At 36.8% G+C, this 22,625-nt stretch overlaps 1 protein-coding gene across 4 annotated transcripts in view; it reads left to right on the forward strand.

The window, feature by feature from the left end:
* The first annotated feature begins 10,978 nt into the window (after nt 1-10,978).
* Nucleotides 10,979-22,625, forward strand: part of LOC5564933 (protein sickie) — a 653,305-nt gene continuing 641,658 nt past the window's right edge. For 3 of the 4 annotated variants that reach the window (XM_021848047.1, XM_021848048.1, XM_021848049.1), the window contains exon 1: nt 10,979-11,899. The gene's annotated coding sequence lies outside the window, so the exon portion shown is untranslated. The remainder of the gene's footprint in view (nt 11,900-22,625) is intronic. The other variant, XM_021848050.1, reaches the window with a different exon arrangement.

The raw sequence follows: 22,625 nt of genomic DNA on the forward strand, positions 1-22,625 counted from the left end.
GAACATAGAGTTCTTTTTGTTATATGTAAGTTCAGATCTCTTATTGAGCTGTTCAACAACTGTTATCGGAAATCAGCTAGAGGATTTAATTTATTTTCGAAATTCAGCTTAAGAATTAATTTCTTTTCGAGATTCAGCTAAAGAATTCTGCTTACCAAAGCGTTTCAGGCACAATCTACCCAGCCTTTCATACTACAGCCCAGAAATTTTGGTCAAATTGGTCATCCAAGTGGTCCAGATGACGACCATTCATTGTTGTCACTTCAAATAAAAAATGAGCGAGGAAATAATAGCATAATAAAATAGTGTTTTTAGGAATTTCATAGTTTTAAATTTCATAAGAAATTTTCCCTTCTTCTCAATATAGGCTGTTCTTAAAAAAAAAACATATTCAAATCATAATGCCATGATTTGATACGCAAATTTTGGAACATACGCTGAAGTCTCGACAAATGAAAAGTATTGTGCAAGCGGATCAAATCACCTAAAGGATAATCAATTTGCCCCCACCTTTGTTACAATTGTTAGACACAGGTTGTTCAATAACCTCCTGGAAGATCCTGACTTTACATCGGAGCCCAGATAGCTGTAGTTGTAAACGCACAACTTGTCAGCAGATCAAACTAAGGGTCGTGAGTTCAAATTCAACCGCTCGAGATTTTTTTCGGTTTGGATGCTTTTCGATTACCCGGGGCGTGGAGTATCTTTATACCTGTTATACGATATACACATTGGAAATGATCAATCGACAAAAAAAGCTCTCAGTTACTATTTGTGGAAATGCTAATAGAAACACTAAGAAGAAGGTCCTATTCCAGCTGGAACGTAACGCCAGGAGGAGAAGTTACATCTCCGCTGTTACTAAACCTGCTACTCAGCCTAATAATCTCATGAGCATTTCCACAGTTATTAACTTAGACTTAGCTTAGTCAATTAATCATTTTTACATAAGTATGTTGAGTGACAAGCACAAATTAACTCTATGCCATCGATCACCAGATTTGAACCTATTCACCTGTGCGTTAAGGGCTATGCCTATTTGGGTTCCATACGAATATTATCCTATTGATGGGAATTGCACATCACAATACTTAACAATTATCCATATCAAAATATTATACTTTCGGGGTAGTGAACCATTCGGGGTAGTGGCGTTCGGGGTAATGACCCATTCGGGGTAGTGTCATAGAGTCGATTTTATCACACGTTTTATATTTTTGTGGTAGAGGTTGAAACTTAAAAGTTTGTTTTACGAATTTTTCGTTGTTAAGCTATAAAACTTTTGGGCTTAAGAAATACACTATGGGTTCCAACACTCTATCTATCAACATCTCTATCTAGTAGTTTTTTTTAAATTTAAAAAAGTGTCTCTTAAATTTTGTGGGAAATAATATTTTTGAGAAAACATGCTTGGGTGGTCCTTTTTTCTAATAAGTTGTTTCGATCAGATTTTTCGTGAAAACTATGTTCCCTAAACATGAGAGATTCCGATGGTGAGTATTTTGCTCAGAATAACATAAGAAAAAAATCTATCACTATTTGAAACATAATCAAAAATACCTAATGGGAGTAGAACCTTGGTGTCTTAGAATCAAATTTCGACTAATATGTGAAAAAGAACCAAACAAACTGTTTATTTTCATTTATTGAGAATGTTGCTTATGGTTTGATTAGTTAGCATCAATTAACATTTTAAAGTTTTAAAAAAACATTTTTAGATTTTCAATTGACACCCAGTATATTGCCGTAAGACATAGTTAACGTCAAAAAAGTTTCCAGTAACCAATTACCCACTATTTCAATAATCTATCTACTAATGAATCTCATACAATGTACAGCATAACGTGCTGTAAACTTAAAACGACTGACAGCAATGTCACTTCATGGTTTGTGTCCATACTTATGCTTCGTTTTTGCAGCATGGCACAGGTAAAAGTACCTTACATCATAGCACAGTAACAGCATGTGAAAATACGCGTTTGCGCTCTTTGCGCTCTTCTTCTCCTGGACGATGGAGGGGAAATGAGTGTCGTCAATGTAGAGGTATTTTAGCCTGTATACTGTCGATAGAAGCATTGAGCAGATGCGTTTAAAATCCAACAGAGGGCTACTTTTTTCATGTTAAATACATATTGATGCAAGCAGACAGAAGATAAACGTATTGGGATTCATTCACGTATTTCATAATTCTGAAAATGGCCACAGTTCGTACATTCTTGTTGATGGATCCATCGTAATAACGATATTCGTGAGCACTGACAAATTTTCGGTCAGATTATATTCAGTTAACAAAAATCAAAAGTTATTTTTTTTTATTTTTCAATTCAAAAACTTTTTGGACGTAATTTGAAAACGTTTCTCAACTACTAGTTTAATCAATTTAAACAATTTTTTGTTCTTATGAATAGGAAAAGGTTAATTTTAAACTGGAACCATACACCATGCTGTCTATACCTCCACATCTTTGAATTATTCGAATAATTATTTCAATTGTACGAAAAAAATGATACCATTCTTCAGTTTTTTTTTTTGATTTTATAAAAATTACAAAATAACTTGAATGAGTAGAAAACATATGAATAGATGTTGCTGAAATATGACCTGCTCTTTTCATTATTTCAAATAAGGTATACGTTTCGATATTTTTGGTTTGGGAGTTGTTATAATTGTAACGTCAACAAAGTTTCTATAGTATAGGATGCCAATATCCACCCGCATTTGCTCTGGTAGTTATTATAAGTTTTTGAAACTTATTCAGTATACAAAGTAACCGTTTTTAAGGAAATTATATTAAAGGAAATAATTATTTATTTTCGACCTACTGGATGCTATAATGAAAAACATTTCTAAAGTTGTATTTCTAATCAATTATACAAATGTACTAATGTACATCTGAAAAATGCAATGAAGGACTTGAACAATCATATAAAACATTACAATTTAGTTTTTGATGTGAAAAATTTGAGTGTTGATGGGTGTACGAATATGGAATTGGGTAAATTCTAAACACGAATTCAATACTTCTCCATTATTACAAAACTGAGAGTAAATGAAAACAGATTATTTTTTGCCGAACTTAAGATGAAGTATTTTGAATTCGATGTATCATTCGATATCCCAGACAAGCAGAAATCGCATGAAAGTTCATGTTACAACTCGTTTATTCATACTAATTACATCAAACTCGCAAAACACCGTTGATAAACTCGTCAGATTGATGAGCTTCTCGCATAAAACACTTCTTTTCTGAGTTCAATTGTACATTTTGTTTCGTCCCGTAGACTCGAAGTCGAATCAATCCGTAGCAGCTGTCAAATCAACATTTGTTATCATAAGTTAAGTCGCATAAGATCACAGGTTAGTTCGGTGGAATTTTTATACACTCGCATTGTTTGTTATTATTCATCACATAATATATACACGCATATCGCCTCCACTTTTGTACGTAGAAGGCCTTTTCGCGACATCTTATATGTGAAATGTTGCACATACAAAGCCTCCAGGTGATTTCGTTATACGTACATTTTGGTTGTCTGGGTAGTTTTTTATCTACTGATGTGAAAACAATGCCATGTACGAATATGAATAAGATTTTGTTAAAATTTACCTTACTCAAATTTTTAGCAAAAAAATGGGTTAGATACAATGCTGGTTTTGTCACTCATCACATGGTTATGCACAGAATTAGGTTATTTGCACGAATAACCCTGTTCGACAAAATAAAATTTTTGGATGGATCAGGGATGCGTCTATACGGGTCTTGAAGTGTAATAACATTGTAGAAAGAGGCCAATTTCAAACGATTTGCAGCACCCTCGGATTATTTTTTGCATTTTTAATCACAAAACGTATAATAAGCAAAATGTGGGGCCCAGATAGCCGTAGCGGTAAACGCGCAGCTATTCAGCAAGACCAAGCTGAGGGTCGTGGGTTCGAATCCCACCGGTCGAGAATCTTTTCGGGTTGGAAATTTTCTCGACTTCCCAGGGCATAGAGTATCTTCGTACCTGCCACACGATATACACATGCAAAAATGGTCAATTGGCATAGTAAGCTCTCAGTTAATAACTGTGGAAGTGCTCATAAGAACACTAAGCTGAGAAGCAGGCTCTGTCCCAGTGAGGACGTAACGCCAGAAGAAGAAGAATAATAAGCAAAATATTAACATATTTTAAAATTCGATTATTCAACCATGGAATTTGTCAAATCAATATTTTTAGCAGTAGCTCACTTCAGGGACACGAGCACCATTTCAGAATAATACTGGCATCATTTGTGCTCCAAATAAATAACAATGTTATCACATTTTTTTACAGACATCGTCTCCTGATCAGGGTTGGGAAAAATCTGAAATTCACTCTACAGTAGCCAAACAAAGCCAATCACAGTCAGCGAAGCCAGTGAAACTCACGCCCATCGCTGCTGTAGGCAAAATGCCTTGAAAGTTTCAAAACACCCGTTGCTAAGGGCAACCCAAAATTACTGTAGAAAAATGTTCTATTTCCCGCTGCATTTCCCGCATTTAGAGCCTTCATTGACACTCATGATTTAGAAAATTCGTGCACCCAACAGAGGCTACTTGATGAGATTCACATTTTTGAACTACTGTACTGGGAGAGCCACGTGATTTTCGCGAAAATTCAAGCCTACTACTATTACCATTCCCAGCACTGCTCCTGATTAACCAGCTAGCTCATGTAAGACCATTTAAATGTCAGTGCCCAACCTATATAAATTTTGTATTTCTGCTGAGAGTTTATTAGACCAATAAACATAACAGACACATCAATATTCCGTAGTCGTATCCTTATTCAAATCAAACGTTACTGGATTGCCTTGCTCATTGCTTTATCTAATGGAGCAAAGAATCAAATCCTAATCAAGATTCTTCTTGAACCTATAATAATTATTATATGATGAACCAGATGTGTGAAATAGAAAAAAAAAGTATTTATATGGTGCACATCCTCATATGCTTGTTTAATGATCGTTAACATTCCAAATTCATTTATAAAAATGATGCCAATATTCTTCTGAAATGATGCTCGTTTCCCTGAAGCAATCTTGTGCTAAAAAATATTGATTTGACAAATTCAATGGTTAAATAATTGAATTTGAAAAGATATTGATATATTGCTTATAAAACTTGTTGTGATTAAAAATGCCAAATTTTCGAACTTTATCAAAAAATAATCCAAGGATGCTACAAATCATTTTAAAATGGCCTCCTTTTACACTTTTTTGCACTTCAAGACCCATATAAACGCGTCCCTGATACATCCAAAAAAAATTTGTCGAACAGTGTAATCGCTTCTATGCAATCCGGAAAATACTTGTATGGTCAATAGCTTCTAGAGACTTATTTCTCAAAATTAAAAACTATTTTCAGAAAACAATGCTGTACCGGTTATTTATAATGGTAATGGCCTTCACACCTTTGAAAATCGCAGCAAAATATTTCTGAATGAACTCCGTACCCCACGAGGGGGGCGACCCATTTCTCATAAAAACGTTTCACATAAGGACGTTCCGTATGAAGACGTTCGACAAAATGGCCGTTTCGCATAAATCTGCTTCATAGAAGAACAGGTAGCATTTTAAAGAAGGCATATAATTCTCCTTATGCCAAATGTCCTTCAAGCGTCATGGACGTCCACTCTGAAATTTATGCGAAATGTTCATCCCTCGAGAACAAATCCATTATTTTCTAAAATTTTGCATTTAAATGGATTATCTGCTATGCTCATGATCACAGTTAATAAGCAGAGGTGAAATCTTTTTTGTTTTGTATGGGTAAGACATTCAACTTCGAATTAATTAAACATGAAAGTTTCAATCGAACAAATATTTGGCAGGTGCGATAGCCTTAATAATTGCACAATATGTACGAAACTTGTTTTGAAAGTAATTTGCGATTTGGAGATCTAATTTTTTACATGCATTTTGCCGTTCAAATGTTTACCGGGTTACGTTTAAGCGATTAGTTTTATTGGATTGTTCGAGGTATTAGTTTTTTCACAGATCTTTAAAAGATCACTTGTAGATCTATATTACAAATAGTTTTTGAATAATATCTAACAGTGATTTTAATCAAAAATTGATAAAATACTTAAAATTATGTCAATACAAGAAATTTTAAACTACAGTCAAACCTTAATGAGTCGATTTTGAAGGGACCATCGACACATGGAAATATCGAGTCATGGAACAGATTTTCTTTGGAAAGCTGTTTGAAGGGAGCATCATAGTAAGCATAATTTTCTGTTTTTAGTATAGTTCCATGAGTCGATATCGAGTAATGGAACATCGACTCATGGAGGGTTAACTGTATCTTCATTCCAAGGGCTCATTTACAAAAAATATCAAGCAATTGGGATTGAAATAGCTGTTACAAGTTACCCCACAGGGGTAATCACAGCCCCTAGGAGAGATCGATGGTAAAATCAATTTTTCTCGCTTAATTTACATTGGGGTTAGGCGTTTTACTTTACTGGCATGATCAAAATCACCGAATTTCCTATAGTAATAGTACTCCCTTAGGTTGAGCTTGTTTAAATGGGTTTTATCATGCACTGTTATCCCCAAGATATAATCAAAGCTGTAGTAGAAGACACTAAACAGATTCTCATGATGTGTTACGGACCATGACTGTTACAGAGAGCCATAAGTGAGAGATACTCTCAATTTTATAATTTTTAATTTGAGCGAAGACCAATGAACGAAATTATCGCAAAAATGAGACGAAAATGGGCATTTTTCAAGCAGCCCGACAATTCTTTGTCACTTTTATCTACGATGAATTCGTGAAATTCTATAATTAATTATCACACCAATGACGATAAGTCAAGATCGATCCGATGATTTACACTGATCCAACTTTATCGGCTCTAAATTACTGCAGATTTGATGGTTATACAATTAATTTGTCTGTCAAAACTATAATAAATCACACCTTGCTCGGTTACTCGCGAGTAAACGTATCCGAAATTATTGCTTTTTCTTTTGACATGTTCTCTCGAGCAGACGAGAGCGGACTTACTCCCACCTAGCCTGTTCGCGAGTCTGTCATGCTTGTTATGCTTTGGTTTACACTCGTAAGCTGCTTCGTGATGCGAACTTTTCCACCACTGGGGGGCGATCCATTAATTACGTAAGACAATTTTCAGGGTTTTTCAACCCCCCCTCCTCCCATGGTAAGATTTTTTGTATGAAAATAAAAATAAATTGTATGCCGCGTAAGAAATCCCAAACCCCCCCTCCCCCCATAAACCCTTACATAATTAATGGACAGCCCCTGGCGAGAGGTGAGCGACCGGCGGTTTGAATTCCACGGGGTGAAGCGAAAATTATTTTATACCACCATCCCTCGGTACCGGGAGACGGGCTCGGCCGAAGACCGAGGACGCCAGCAGCCATCAAGGTCATCACCACTCGATCCGGAAGACCACTGCTGACATGGATGTGTCGATCGGGACGATCATACCGTCATAACGAAGGACCTGGGATACAAGCCGTACAAGAAACGCAAGGTTCACGGAGTAACGGAGACTAGAACGGAAAAGAGTACCTGCCACACGATATACGAATGCGCAAATAGCAACTTTGGCAAATAAAGCTCTCAGTCAATAAAATAACTGTGAAAGTGCTCATAAGAACAATGAGCTGAGAAGCAAGCTCTGTCCCAGTGACGACGTGATAAGAAGAAGCTCCCTGGACTTCAATATATGGTTGTACATGCTGGCCAAACAAAGTTAACATCAAGTGAGCCCTATGGACCAATTTAAGAAGCTCATTTCCAAGATCTGGGATGTGATACCGATGGACCAGGTGCGGCACTCGTGCGATTCTTTTGAAGCACGTCTCAAGCTCGTCATGAAGCACTGAATATCTTTGCTGAAGACTGCAACCTTCTAGCTGATAGGGATCATGAGCAACAATACTGTTGCATGACCCAAGTAATCAAATAGCACTTAAATTCGTCCTGCGTGCCTGAATAACACCGCCGTATATTTCAACCTTCTTTTATATCCTGCAAATAAAAATAAAATAATATGTTAATCAGTCCACAGTCCGGGAAGTCCCCCTTCTGCACCTACGGTAGCCAGTATTTATAGCCCTGAAATCCCGTAGGTACAAACAAGTAAAAGGTACCAGAGTCATAAGGAATATCACTTGAGATAGGTTGACATGACAGTCCTTTCCTCTTTAGAAACTATCTAACAACTCTTTGAAAAGCCGCCTTCACGTTACAACAACGAACAATCGAAAATATACCCAACAAATTCTTCAAAGTATTTATTTCGTGACTACAGCCAGACATTCAAATCATTGGATTCATAGCAGAGCACAACAATCAATTTGACAACTTCGTCAACACTAAAGAACAATTTCGTTCATCTCAATAAAGTAATCACTTCACAAAAGAACAACCATGTTCACAATATACGACAATTTTGTAAGCTCTGAAGAACAATTTAGTTCAACTCAAATTGGTAATTTCACCACACTCAAATAAATAAAATTGGCCACCTCAAAGAAAAACGATAATCGCCAACACACGTTTCCATGATCCTCGTCACCACTTTTATATCCTGCAAATAAAAAATAAAATAATATGTTTATCAGTCCACAGTCCGGGAAGTCCCCCTTCTGCGCCTACGGTAACCAGTATTTATAGCTCAGAAATCCAGTAGGTACAAACAAGTAAAAGGTACCAGAGTCATAAGGAATATCACTTGAGATAGGTAGACATGACACCTTCTAGCCCATTTAATTGTAAAGATATCCGGCCAATTTTGTATCCAACGCTTTTGCAGTTACCAGAGAGGATATCTCACCCATAGATTGTAAGACCAACTATCCACAATTATTTCATTTTTTTTCAAATGAATTGATCTACTGGTCTCAAAATTGTGACGATTTTAATATTCAAGGTTCGTTCCGGGTTTCTAATAGCTTAGCTTAGCTTAGACTGACTACACATATCAATGGTTGCTATTCCGTGATTGACCGAAGTCAGTGAAAATGCACAAAAAATCAACTAGAAGTTCGGCTGGGATTGCCCATAATCTTCTTCAATGTGCATAATTCAGTGCCTCTATTTATACAGGGTCAATAACGGCGCCGGCCACGTCCTTGCAGTCAGGTGGGATTGGGGGAAGGAATGTTAGTGTGTAACCTTTGCTATTTGGAGACCGTGTTTGCCTCTGCACCTCCACAAAAGTTACTGGGAGGGATGTTTGTTAATGGGAAGGATCGTTGGGTCACAGGATTCACTTTGATAAGCGATTAGGCTATGATAAATAATGATTTGTGAGATATATACATGCTTATTTGTAAATATAGTATTTTCATTTGATATGAACAATTTCTATGTAGTGGAAAATTATGCCGACACTTGAGGTGACGAACCATTCAAAGTTTGTTGAACAAATACCTAAATGTAACATTCCTACAGTTGTCAGGACGAAAGCATGTGTTATTATATTTTACTTATTTGAAAAGAAACAAAAAACTCGATTGGTTGGAACATCATAGAACACTCTTATTCTTATGCCGACCCTTACAGAGGCGAACCATCCAAAGTTTGTTGAATAAAGTGAACCTTTCGCAAGTCTACACTTGTAGTGTCGAACCATTCAAAGTTTTTTTTTTATTACAAAAATAAAGGTAAAAAGGGGTGTTCTGAAAATAAAAAATAAATGTGAAACATAAATAATTCATGAATCAGAGTTTGTGTCGACACTCACAGTGACGAACAATTCATAGTTTGTTGAAAATTCATATCTACGTCCCACAATTGTTACGATTAAATGTTCAGTTATACATATTTTATAGATTAGAAATAGTAGCATGAAACGAGCTCACCAATTGATCCTTTATCCTTCACTGTGCAGCCACAATCCACTCTCAGCCTCACTCGTTTGCTCGGCTATATAAGAGCACTCAGAAAAAAATAGGCGCACGACCCGAAAAGGAAAAAAAACTTGGCTTTCTTGACGCACTGCCCAGCAGCAAGCGTCAAGGTCAAAGGATCAAAAAGAACTAACCGATCACGCCACTTTTTCACTTACTAGACCGACGCGCGACATGTTTGATCCTGCCTTCGTCGCTCGCCCCCGTAGGAGCAAGCGTCAAAGTCGAAAGATCAAACAGAACTCTCAAGGTTCGTTCCGGGTTTCTAATGGTTAATAACCTTTATCGGTAATCATAACAAAACCCGAAAGCCGCTAATATCCTTAATGGATTACGGGTGGGGTGTTATTTTAAATCCATTACTGAGGTATTCATTGCGATTTGTGGTTTTCCGAAATTCACGCTCATGCACTTCTCAATCCACCCCTTCTCTTACATATCCAACTGGCGTCGATCCGGAACACACGCTACAGCATTCCTTTCCACACGACACAGTCAAAATCACCTCATTTGATTTCGGTTGGGAACGGCCAGACGACGACGCGCCGTCTGAACATCTGCTTCACGTGGGAGGATGAACACCCCAATTGCTATGACTCACTTTCCCTCAGTTCTGGAAATAGGTTTCGCGCTTACTACTGTTCCAACGCTGGTTTCTGTGAATGGTTCAGCGAAGTAACGTAACCAAACTTTCTTTCACGGGGTGAGCGGGTGGTGAAAATTTCACCACTCCGAAATGAATCCCTTTCCGGAGGGGGTGGAATGAACTTCCTCCGAGTGGGCCAACGCGCAGTAGTCATCATCCGGAAGACAAATGAACGATGTATGCCAGTTTCCAGTCCTTGGGGACGAAGGTGCAGGACACTTCCTGTGGCACGAGCAGGACTTCAGTCAGGATCAGACATCGGAGAGGTAAAGTTTGATAATCGTGTTTCCGCGCTCGGTAGAACAAAGTTGTGGCAAGTGGCGCGTTTCATTCAGTTGTATTTTATTTTACTACTATCCGGGGGAAAGCGTGGAAAGTGAGAATCCTCGTGGATAGGGGAGTGGTGACAGGAGGAAAATTGTATTTATATTTTCCGTTCGTTTTTTTCTTGAGGATCCCCTCACACGCTGCCGGCGTCTTTGTTGTAGTCGTGTCGCGCGCTTTTCTCACGTCCCCAGGCCTCCCCCTCAAGGATTTGGGCGGAACGACTGGTTAAGGACTGGCAGTGCGTACGTGTTCTAACTGCAAAATTCGGGTTTTGGATTCCTACTCGCAGAGTTCGGTCGTTGCTTGACGTGCATTTTTTGACGTGTTCCGTGATCGAAAACGAATCGTCTGAATAAAGAAGGTGTTTCAAAAGCGTCATCAATTTTTCGCACCAAAACACGTGTCGCAGAACGGAACGGTGCCTCGAAGATAACCCCCCCCACTAGACGGATTACTCACGCTGATGTTTTGCGGCTGAAATTTTTCCCGTTGTGGCATCGCATGACATAAGGATTACCAGTGGATTTTTTTTACCTGAGTTGGGAGTTCAGTGATGATTGGTTTGTGGAAACGAAAACAGCGCTCGGAGTGTGGAAATTTTATAGCTCACGAAAGCGAAGCAACTGTGATTCACACTTGATGATTATTATATTCGACATAATTTTGGAGTAACGCCCCATCTAAAAGCTATTTAAAGTATTACTCATCCAGTCTCGAAAGTGAACTAACGAACGGGAGCAGCAACTTTTCATCAGACAAAGGATTACCGAATGGGATTACACGGTTGGATATTAATTTAACAACTTGACATCACCATCCGAAACAAGAAACCTAGGAAGTGAAGGGTGCACACACGAAGCTATTTCACAAAACAGGATCAATCTAAGGATTACCAGCAGGATTAGAAGAATCAGTGCAGTGGAAGTGTGAAAAATGATCCCATGCTATGAAGTGATGAATGATTGAATGGTTCTTCAGTGAGGAAAACGATTTAACATATCACAAACAACAGTGAGTGTGTTTACTATACAGAATACAAGAAGTTCCAGTTGAAATGTTTACTTTTCGTCTGAAAATGATGCCAGTCTTAGAAATTCAATTTCACCCGAGAGGATACACCCTCCTCGCTGTAAGAGTTTCACTTCGAATTGCTGCACAGATGAGCAGCAAGAACAAATTCGTGACCATAATTTAGAATTTGAAAATATGGGATGAAAATCGAATTTGACTATCTTCAGTGCCATGCAAAGGTTTAGAATTATTTTTTGTTAAGCTAAACCCGTTTTTCTTCAAAACTAGAGCCTCAGAAACCCATTAAGGACAAAAAATAATTCTGACCATGGTTGATCAAGCTGACACCTACTGTGTGCAGTTGTGAGGCGTATACCTTTTCCAGCTCAGTGGGTGGAAAAGTGCTTTCTTCGCTGCAACTGTTGTTCTTTGAGTCGCCTCCTTGCTGCCGGAATTGTCTGCACATGAAAGTTGTTCGAGATGAAAGCGATAGTGATTGCAGGCTGCAGCACCTCCGGTTCACAAAACTACTGTTTGGAAAACTTCAACACTATCTAATTTAATGACACTTGGCTCGGACTGGACTTTGAGGGGGTTATATTGCTTTTCCGGCTGTCTGGCTTAATAATGTTGAGTGCTAACGGTGTCTGCTCTTTCTATATTCAAGTTTGGATTTAGTTGTGTATTGAATGGGATATCCAACTGGGAACATACGATGTCGTTATGAAGATACTTAATATCAGTAGATTCACTGAAATTTATTCTAGTAATCACTGAGAAACAAAAAATGTTCTAGACCCGAATTCTATTTATTGTGTAACTAATACAAAAACAGTTTGCAGTTAACTTAACTCATAATTTTCAGGCTTTTTTTCTATTATAGGTTAGGGGCCTTCCTTAGCCGAGTGGTTAGAGTCCGTGGCTACAAAGCAAAGCCAAGCTGAAGGTGTCTGCTTTCGAATCCCGATCGGTCCAGGATCTTCTCATAAAGGAAATTTTCTTGACTTCCCTGGGCATAGATTACCATCGTACCTGCCACACGATATACGAATGCGAAAGATGGCAACTTTGCATTGGCGTAGCTAGGATTTTTTTCTGGAGGGGGCCTAGGGGGGGCCTAGCAAATACTTGCTTTACAGAAGTAATGTCGGTCCCAAATTTCACGATTTAAAAAAAAAAACGCAGTTTTAACAGACTTGTATTGATTTTATTGATTTTGTTATATATTTGTTATTTTGTCTCATTTCGCAGCACATCAGGGATGTTTGTAAATTTCAATTTTCGCTACGAAAAACATTCATTTTTTTGTAATTCAGTCAAAATTCTACAAGGATTCTAGCAAAAACTCACAAGGAATGTCCATTTTGATTTTTCCACGAACTTTTCAGGTATTCAACAATGCGCTTTACATAGATTCCTTGAGGAATTTCCTCATGAATTTATTCTTCATTTTCAGTGTTTTTTTTTTAATAACTCCTTTACCAATTTTCACTGATTTCGTCCTGGGATTCCCACGGAAAATCATTCTCAGACTTTCTGATCTTACCAGACAATTTCTCGAAGAATCTCTATCGAACTGCTTTTAAAAAATCATGAAGGATTCCGCCAGAGAATGCATTAGAAATTCTGAATTTGCATCATAAGTCATACATGTATTTATTACATATAAATTCCAATGTTAAGTTCAAAGTGTCCTCCTGTGTTCATTGATAATATATTTAGGATTTTCAGGAATTACTGAGGATTTCTTCAAGAAAATAGTACAAAAGTTCTAGGGGTCTCATCAAAAATGTCTTCAAAATCACCAAGCGAGGAATCATTCCACGAATTTTTCAGAGAGTTCGCCAACAGTTTTGCCAACTTTGCTTTTGAAGTTCTTCCTAAAGTTACTAAATGATTGTTTGAAAAAATCGCAGCAGAAATTATCCAGACTTCCCGAAAAAAAAAGATTGACTCTTCCAGGTGTTACTGTAAAGATCGTAATAACAAGAAGTTCATGAGCAATTAAAAAAAAACTCAATTGAAAAAATGTTTTTCATGATTTTTCAGAGAAGTCCTTCGCAGATCTATCTGTATTTTTTAGTGATAATTATTTTTCAGATTCCGTATAAATCAAGGAGCAACATTTCGCCTTCCCTCAGAACTCTCTCAAAAATATATATTTTTAAAAAATTTCAAAAATGCTTACCCAAAAAAAATAACATTCCTATGAAGTTCCTAGCGGAATACATTCTTTCAAAAACTCTTCAGCGAAAATCATTTGGCAATCTTGTGAAAAAAAATTTCACCGGATTTACAAAGATTTTGCAAATTATACCTGAATTTCTCAAAAAAATTCTCCAGAAGTTCCATCAACTATTCTTTCAGGTTCTTAAAATAACTCCAAATTATGAAAATAAACTACACATACTGTTGGTTACTTTGTAGTACCGTATAAGTTTTACGTAAAAATATGGCCAGCATCTTTTAAGAACATGGCCGAAGATGTATTGTGTAAAAATTCGAAATGTAAGATTTTGATGAATTTAAATCTTAGGGGAAACTTTTGCATTGCATTGGAAGTTTGTTAAGGAATTCCTGATGGACTTTCAGGAATCAGGAACCATACGTATAAGAATTTTGCAATTTATTTTACTATACCTATAATTTACCTTTTTTTAAATTCTTCAAAAAGATGCTTTTTGGAGTATTGAAAGATTTTTGTACAAAGTTCCTCAAAGCGTCATGCGAAGGAAGGAGAAATAATAAAATATTGAAGCAGGTAGGGCAATGGAAAAATAAAAGATAATTTATTATCTTTTCTCTAGAGGTAATTACAAGATAATTAAAACCTATCTAATGAATTTACAAATAAAACAAATTTCTCAAGAAGATCCATCAGAATCTTCTTTAGAAGTTATCCTTGAAATCTGCCCTTCTTTGACTTCTGATTTCCTAGAATTCTGCCAGAAGCCTCAATAAATTTCGCCCTCTTATCGCACAAATATTCAAAATTCTGCCAATGATTGGCAAAATCATTTCTAAAAAAAAGTGTTTTAGGGACGATCAATACTAATTTCATTATGAATAGCTTAATAAATTTTCCCCCCTTCCCATTTATTTGCTGTATGTTTCTCTACAGATTCCTTTAGCGCTATGCCGATTTGCTGAAGCAAAAATTTTCCTGGTGTTTTCGACAAATTTCATCTGAAATTACGAAGGCAATATTCTTTCCAATTGTTGAATAATCCTAAATATAGAAGATTTCTTGACGAAATTTGTGAATTACTTTGGAAATATTGTTTACGACTTTTGATGAACTTAGCGGAAGAATTTGTTATATAACTACTGGGAAAACTATTTAAAAAAAAATAACACAAGAAATTCAGTGGAATATCACAGCATTAGATATGACAGAATCAATGTTTTTCTTTGAGGAATTGCGGAAAAACTGAACCTTTGAAAAACTAAGTAACTTTTTTAAGTAGATCCTGGACCATTTTCCGGAATCAATTTGCTAACATATGGTAAACATAGAAGAATGAATGTCCATCAGGAGGAATTCGCTTCAAAAGTATGAACAAGTTCCATAATATTATTTGACCAAGAGATTTGCAAATGTTCTGAAACCACCTGCAATATTCTTTGAGGAATTTCATCATATTAAAATTCTTTAAAGAATATTGAAAAGTTTTTTGAAAAAATTTGCTCCAAATCTGTTGGAAATTTATCAAAATATTTACGAAATAATAGGTTTTCTTGAAAAAATATAGTTTACGCAGTAAATTGACTCATGCAAAATTAAATATTTTAAAAATTGAATCAAAATCAAAGATAGAATATAGTACTGGAATATAACACTAAGGTCGATTTTGTTACATTTTTTCACTCCAGGTTAAATTTCTGCCATTCATCTGAAAAAAATCCGAAAATGCTTGCAAGTTTAGCCTTATTTTTGGACAAAAATTCCCGCTTTTTATTTTCTGAGAAATTCCTCTACAAAATTCTAATTTTTCAATTATTTTTTTCTGACATTATACGAGTTGAAGTTGATATATGGAATTCTTTAGATGATTCTTATTCCTCCAAAAAACATGAGGAATCAGAATGCAATGAATATGCCGCATTATGCTTTATGCAGGACTATTTGAATTTTAGAGAAAAAAAAACAATTTTGGGAATTATACTTCCAGGATATTGACGCTTTTTTTATTCCATGGCGTTTTTTGCAACGGAGATGTTAAAAATTGTGCATATCGTATACAATCAGTAGCTAGTTCTAACAGTAACCGATCGATGGACAGCTGGACGGTTGAGCTTTTGGTTGTCTCGAAATTCACCGAAGTTAGAACCGTCACGCTGATGTTATGTAAAACAAGCGAGGTTTTCTCACTGTAATTGAACAACATAAAATAACGTAACTACGGAAGAGATTTTTGTCAATAACAAGAGTCATGTACATTGATTCGAAAGATGTTGCTTCATGTTAAATTAAGAGTTTTTAAGTTTTATTTTTAATATCAGCAAAAATTCTGTGGGGGGGGGTGGATGATTCTGAAGGGGGCTAGGCCCCCCTGGCCCCCCTGTTCCTACGCCAATGCAACTTTGGCAGAGTAAGCTCTCAGTTAATAACTGTGAAAGTGCTCATAGAAACTGCTGAGATAAGCTGAGAAGCAGGCTCTGTTCCAGTGAGGACGTTAATGCCACGAAGAAGAAGAAGAAGATTAATAAAAAAATACAGATTTTCGTATTACACATTGAATACAACTCAAACATTAGTCAATTATAGAATAATTCAAATTTTGAGAAAAAAATCAGGTATACAATAATGTTTTAAAGCCATAACAAGCTTAAAAAAGGAGGTCCTTTCACGAAGCGATGTAGAACATCAATTTTCTTCTTCATGATTTCACTGAAAGCTTTACGAACAGGAAATGGGTGTAACGTGCCCCTGCCGGGCAATACGCTTCACTTTAGGGGGGTTCATTTACTACTTAAGGCATTTTATGGGAATTTTCAACCTCCCTCTACCCATGAGAAATTTTTTTGGATGAAAATAAAAAAAAATTCTATGACTCGTATGAAATCTCAACCCCCTCCCCTCCTGCAATAAACCGTTACGTAATTAATTGACGGACCCTTATTTTTAAGGGATTAAGACTTTTTCCAACCTTCGTAATGCATTAAGAAAAAGCTCCACATTACGTACTAGGGGTAAAAAATTACCCAAGGCTTTGAAACGCTAAAAAAAATATTTTTTTAAATTCCGTTGCATATTAGCCTACTTCTTAAGGTGAAACATCTCAGAACCCAAAGATGACCGGCACAATGGCCGACTTGTGCCCCTACTCACGATTTCAAAGGCACAAAACTGGAGAAATAGTTGACAAACATTTCTGATCTTCTTATTTTAAGCTCTCTGCTAGTGCACAAAGCTAAGATAAAAAGTGCACGGTTGTAGGATGCTTTCTTTGTGAGATTTGTGCCTTTGAAGTTTTAGTGAAATCTAAGAAGTTGATTCAAAACTGTTTCACCTTAACTATACAACGACCTACTTTTTCCGACCTATAAAAACATTGCTGAAAAATGCTACTTCTCAGCACTAATAACAGTATCGAAAAGTATCACTTTTCCTGTTTTGGAAGTTGTCAAATTCATATTTGATTGCCTGCATATTTATTGCTGAGATTTTTTCAATGACTTAGTCAACTAGTTTCTGATTCTTTTTCCGTAGGACGATCCAAATTGAGTCAGATTCGGATCGTCATACGGAAATTGATTCAGATTCTAGTTGACTGTGAGGGATTCTGAGTTGGGAAAGAATCGTATTATGGACGTAGTGCAACCAGAAGAGTTAGTTCACTTTCAAACATTTCAGGATCTTTATGCGGCCATGAGTGCAAGCAATACAGCAATATGATAAATGACTGATAAAATGTTGTATGCAACTCGTTGCAAAACTCGATTTTTTCAGCACTCATCATACTTATCCAACTCGGCAAGCCTCGTTGCATAAATGTACGACTCGTTATGAAAAATCATCATTTTGCAATTTGTTGCATAAATAACTATTCATACCGATTTTCGTTCTGTTAGCTTATTATGAAAGATATGGAACCCTACACAGCAAAAAAATCTTAAATTTACATGTCACGTAAACTTTCATGATTGTCATGTGAATCGAATTATCATTTGACATTAAACGATAAATAATGTAAACTGCCTCATTGCATTCAGGAATGCTTGCAAACTTGAGCGAAACTGAAACATTTCATGATCTTGCATCCAACATTCGCCAATATTGCATGATTTCTTGCATCTTGAAAGTGAAATTGAAAACAAGATCGCTCAGTTTACATGATTCCACGTTGAATATTCTGCCAAAAATAATGCACATGGATGGATCGACGGCGTGTCATTCCATGTGCATTATTTATGATTGAATTTTCAACGGGAAAATTATGTAAATCGAGCCATTTTGCAAGCAACATTCTTTGAGAGAAGGCGTTTCGCTTTCAATATTAAGGAATTTGGTAACAATGTTGTATATAATAGATGTGTTTATAGGTTTTGTCATTGAATAATACATGAGAGATTTGAGCTCATTTGGATGAAAACTGAGACTGCACAAGCCCTTTAAAGTTTATATGGGAATTACTATGAGAAAAGCAACCAATTCATTCAATCGGTAATAGTGTTTGCCCATGTGCTCTTGGAGATTAGAGCTACGTTGATACTGTGAGATACATTCATTAGCTACAACTTTGCCGAAGACCGTTTTCAAATCGGACGCCTCAGTAATTAGTTATTGATTTATATCCAGCCACAAATGCTTCAGAAGTGCTCATTTAACTTCTGAACAGGCAACAGTGGTGCACCTGGCGCGAAAGATAGCATGCACAAATCATGGCTACTATGTTTTACTGCATATGTCCAGTGATACCTGCAGAACAGTCCAATAATTATAGCCAAAGTTTTACAACTCATTCAAAAATCAATAACTAATTACCGGGGCGTCCGATTTAAAAACGGTCTTCGGCAAAGTTGTAGCTGATTATTGTATGTCACAGAATCAACACGAGTCTAATCCCCAAGAGCACATGGGCAAACACTATGACCAATTGATTGAATTGCTTGCTTTTCCCATAGTAATTCCCATACAAACTTTAAAGGGCTTGTGCAGTCTCAGTTTTCATCGAAATGAGCTCAAATTTTGGGAGGACACTCAGAATTTGGTCTAAAATCGAATGAGCGGTGTGGAGCAAAAAACGATTTTTTTAACCACTCTACCATCACATAGTTCCATCATGCGACAGCTCAAAAGTCATGATTTGTCATACAGGTTAAAAAAGGAAACCGTACAACAAATTTAAAATATAATTCTTCTTCTTGTTTTTGGCTTGACATCTCAACCGGGATAGAGCCTGCTTCTCAACTTCTAAAAGTGTTCTAATTAGAACTTCTACAGTTATATACTGATAGCCTTCTTAGCTGATTGATCATTTTTTGTCTGTCGTGTGGCAGGTATGAAGATACTCTGTGCTCTGGTAAGTGGAGAACATTTCCAATAAAAAAAGGTTTCTTGACCGGTAGGATCCGAATCGAACCCATGCTTCTCAGCTTGGTCTTGCTAAAATGCTGCGCGTTAACGGCTTCGGCTACATGGGCCTTCTAATCATAAAAATTATCGTACTCGAGTACCATTTCCGTTACGGCCAGATTTAAAAAAAAAGCTATCACTAGAAAACATCCAGAGATTCCTTCAATAATTCCTGTCGAAATGTCTCCAGAATCTCTTCCAGAGATTTGTACAGGAATCCTCATGAAGATTCATTCATGAATGTTATCAGAAAACTCTTTACCGTAAACCCTATTTTTTCCCGGGGAGATCCGGAATCATCTTTTTGTTAGCTACTAGATTTTCTAGATCGGTTCCGATAGGGCTCCAGATGTACCTTTAGCAATTCGTTCAGGATTTTTCCAGGAGTTGCCTTCAGTGGTTCCTCCATAGATTCTTCCAGTAAAATCTTCACTAGGACTTCTCCAGGAATTTTTACAAGGATTTTTTTAGGAAATATTTTCACGAATTATTGAGGAGATAAGTTCAAGGACTCCAAAGATTCTTCAAGCAATGTCTCCTAATATTCCTACAAAAAGTATACTAGGGATACCACAAGATATAACTTCATGAATTCATATAGGCATTCATCAAAATCCTGAAGAAAAAGGATTTTTTCCAGGGTTATCTTCAGGTAATTCACAACATGAATTGTTCTAAGAGTTTTTCCTAGTAACCCAGGGATTCGCATTGAAATTTCTCCAACTATTCTTTCTGAGCCTCCAGAAATCCGTTGAGGTATGCTTTCATGAATTCCTCTAGAAACTTCTACAAAGTTTCATCCATGAATTCCTCCAGGAATTTCATTAAAAAGGATAAGAATTCTTCCCGGTTCTTTTCTGCGATATTTTTTAAATATTCTTCAAAGAATTCCTTTCTCAAAAAAAGTTTTTTGAGAAACCGCTGGATGAGTTCATGCAGCAATCCCTGGAAAAAGCTTTAGAAAAAAAAAACTAAAGTAATCTCTTAAGGAATACACGGTTAAATTCTTGGCAGAGTTCCTGAACAAATTTTTACAGAATCCCATGGAGGTATTCCCGAGGAAATATTCTTTTCGGTTACGCAGTCTTTATTTTTAAACAATTTTTTTTAAATAAAGAACGTGTAGACAAAAAGCGCATTTCAAACACAAAACACGTAGACAAAAATTGTGTTCGATTCTCTACCAGCTTATCTCTGGAACAATTTCAAGAAGAAATCATGTAGAGATTTTTCTGTGGTCATCCTGGGAGAAATTTCTTAAGAGATTTCTGGACGAATACCTGTAGAAATTTTGGTAGAAAATCTCAGGAGGAGTCTCTGATATCTTCTATTATCTAAGCTAATTACTGAAGGACTCCTGGACACATCTCTTGAAGAATCCCTGAAGACTCCTTCGAGGTATCCCACGGAGAATTACTGTAGAGATTTCCTGTTTTTATGGAGAAATTCCTAGAATAACCCATGTAGTAACCCATGAAGTATTTTCTGGATAAAAATCAGGAGAAATCTCTAGTGGAAAGGATTGGGTCTGGTGTAGTGGTTAGAACACACGCCACTCACGCCGAGGACCTGGGATCGAATCCCATCCCCGAAATAGTCCCTTATGACATAAAAAGTCATAGTGACGACTTCCTTCGGAAGGGAAGTAAAGCCTTTGATCCCGAGATGAACTAGCCTAGGGCTAAAAATCTCGTTAAGAAGGCTGATTCGCTGCTGACAAGTGATTTCTTGGCCTATCTTGATGCATGGAAAATTTCTGCATGGAATCGATCGAGAAAGCGCTTTTTTCTGATCGCAGTTCGCAGTTGAAAAGAGATGTCAGTTCAAACGGGAGTCGCTGTAGAAAATTTCTTCAAGGAATCGGCGAGAAATTTCTCTAGCAATTCCTGTTCAGTAGCAAATCAGGCTTAAAGATAGAAAAAAAAAACTATAGAGGAATCCATAAAGAGTTTTCTTCCAAAATCAATTTTTGAAGTTTTTACTTGAGGAATTTCTAGCATTTGCATAAGCATTAAGCATTTTGCACAAATTCGTAGGTGGAGCAGTGTTGACTTCTTCAATAAATCATTTGAATAAAATACGTAACACGATACAGCATGTTTCGGAGTACTTCTTAAAACTTTGTTTTTGAACATTTGGCATCAGCTGATTCTATTTTTCGCCATCCGAACTGAAACCGTGGAACTGAAGCAAAAGTGACAGAAAAATCAAAACGCAACCGCCCGCGCGCACGGCTTGCTGCGATCCCAAGTTTTTACTGGAAGAGTTTTTGTAGAGATTTTCTTAATGTAATGTCTGATGAAATTCCTGCGGCAGTTCATGGTTGAATCTGTGGAAGAATTTCAAGAGGAGCTCTTGGAGGAATTCTCGGAAGAATTTTTGGAGGCCCAGAATAAATTTCTGGAGAAATTCCGGCGGAATCTGAAGGTTTATCTGGACAAATCCTTGGAGTCCAATGGGTTGTGATTCTGGGAGAATTCCCCTTGCTAAATTCATAAGATGTAAAATACCAAGAGGAATTCCTGATGGAATCCCTGGAAGAATTCTTGGTTGAAAAAACTAACACAGATCTTTCACTTGGCATCAATAAATTTAGTTTCGTTGTGCATAAACAAGTCCAGTCACCTCTTATCGTCCAGATCGGATACAACAAGCATGTGGAAAATCAAAACCATTTGTTATTATCACTACCTCAAACCGCCTTTTTTGGATGGAATTCGAATTCAGTTCTCGGAAGAAGTAAAACACCTTGGTGTAACTCTGGACAAGAAATTGAACTGGAATTCTCATCTAAATAAGATCATAACTAACTAACAAATGCCCTGTGGGTCTGCAATAAAGCCTTGGGGAAAACCTGGGGCCTACGCCCAAACATGGTACATTGGATTTATTCAGCAATAGTGCGATCTAAAATTACTTACGCTTCACTAGTGTGGTGGCCTAAAACAAATGAGGTAACCACTCAAAAGAAGTTAGCTAAGTTACAAAGGCTTGCGTGTATATCTATGACTGGGGCAATGAAACGCACACCATCAGTTGCTTTGGATGCCCTTCTCAATATACTACCTTTGCATCAATTTGTTAAACTGCAAGCTGCAAAAAATGCCTTGCAATTTATCCGTTAAGCTTAGTATGCTGTTTCGCTCA

Source organism: Aedes aegypti, chromosome 2 (genome assembly GCF_002204515.2).
Source record: "Aedes aegypti strain LVP_AGWG chromosome 2, AaegL5.0 Primary Assembly, whole genome shotgun sequence".
Lineage (NCBI taxonomy): Eukaryota > Metazoa > Arthropoda > Insecta > Diptera > Culicidae > Aedes > Aedes aegypti.